Here is a 698-nt window from a genome sequence, read left to right as displayed (position 1 = left end):
AGTTCCATATAAATGCACGGATAATTTGTTGTTTAGTCGTTAGTGAAAACAATATTGACCTTGTAGTTGAAAAAGGAGCCTTATATAAGAATGACATTTCCTCCTATGGAGTCTGTTCATTAGCATTCGGAGGTTGACACTTTTTGACTGAAAAGATGACGGATAGCGTAACAACTGCTAAAGTGAGTTGATCAAAACCTTTCTTTTTAGTAAACTCTGTGTACACAATCCAAATTATGCATTTAAACGGAAGTTTGACTCTGGTAAATTCACAAAAATACCCTAGGTTGCATTTTGCTAAGAGGTAAGCTTTAAGCCAAACACTTTTTGGGAAGTAAAAGCTTGTGTTTCCAGGTATACAGGCTCCGTAAGGTGCAAAATGGAGCGGTTATGCCTCTGGTCCTTGATGGAATAAGGTCACTTGTGTCACATGACCAACCCATGCATGTGTAGTCAGACATGCTTCTCATGGGATTTGACAGCCAGCATTAATTGGTGAACATGCTGCTCTTACATTTAGGTGCTGGCGTGTGCAGATTTAGCTGACAGAGTAGAAATGTCCACTTAGGAGAGGTAACTGAGCCCTCCTGCAGGCAAGGTGCGTTTCCTTGTGCGACCTTGTAGCTCAGTAGGACCAGCTCATTCAGGCCGATCATGTCACACACACACACACACACACACACACACACACACACACA

At 42.1% G+C, this 698-nt stretch overlaps 2 protein-coding genes across 2 annotated transcripts in view; one reads left to right on the top strand and one right to left on the bottom strand.

Moving 5' to 3' along the window:
* Positions 1–698, bottom strand: part of cfap300 (cilia and flagella associated protein 300) — a 14,521-nt gene that overhangs the window by 2,694 nt on the left and 11,129 nt on the right. The gene's annotated exons all lie outside the window — the stretch shown is intronic.
* Positions 1–698, top strand: part of kcnq4 (potassium voltage-gated channel subfamily Q member 4) — a 51,076-nt gene that overhangs the window by 41,946 nt on the left and 8,432 nt on the right.

The sequence above is a fragment of the Etheostoma spectabile genome, chromosome 14 (assembly GCF_008692095.1).
Source record: "Etheostoma spectabile isolate EspeVRDwgs_2016 chromosome 14, UIUC_Espe_1.0, whole genome shotgun sequence".
Taxonomy (NCBI): Eukaryota; Metazoa; Chordata; class Actinopteri; order Perciformes; family Percidae; genus Etheostoma; species Etheostoma spectabile.
Note: the sequence above shows the minus strand (reverse complement) of the source record. Positions and strands in the feature narration are given on the sequence as shown.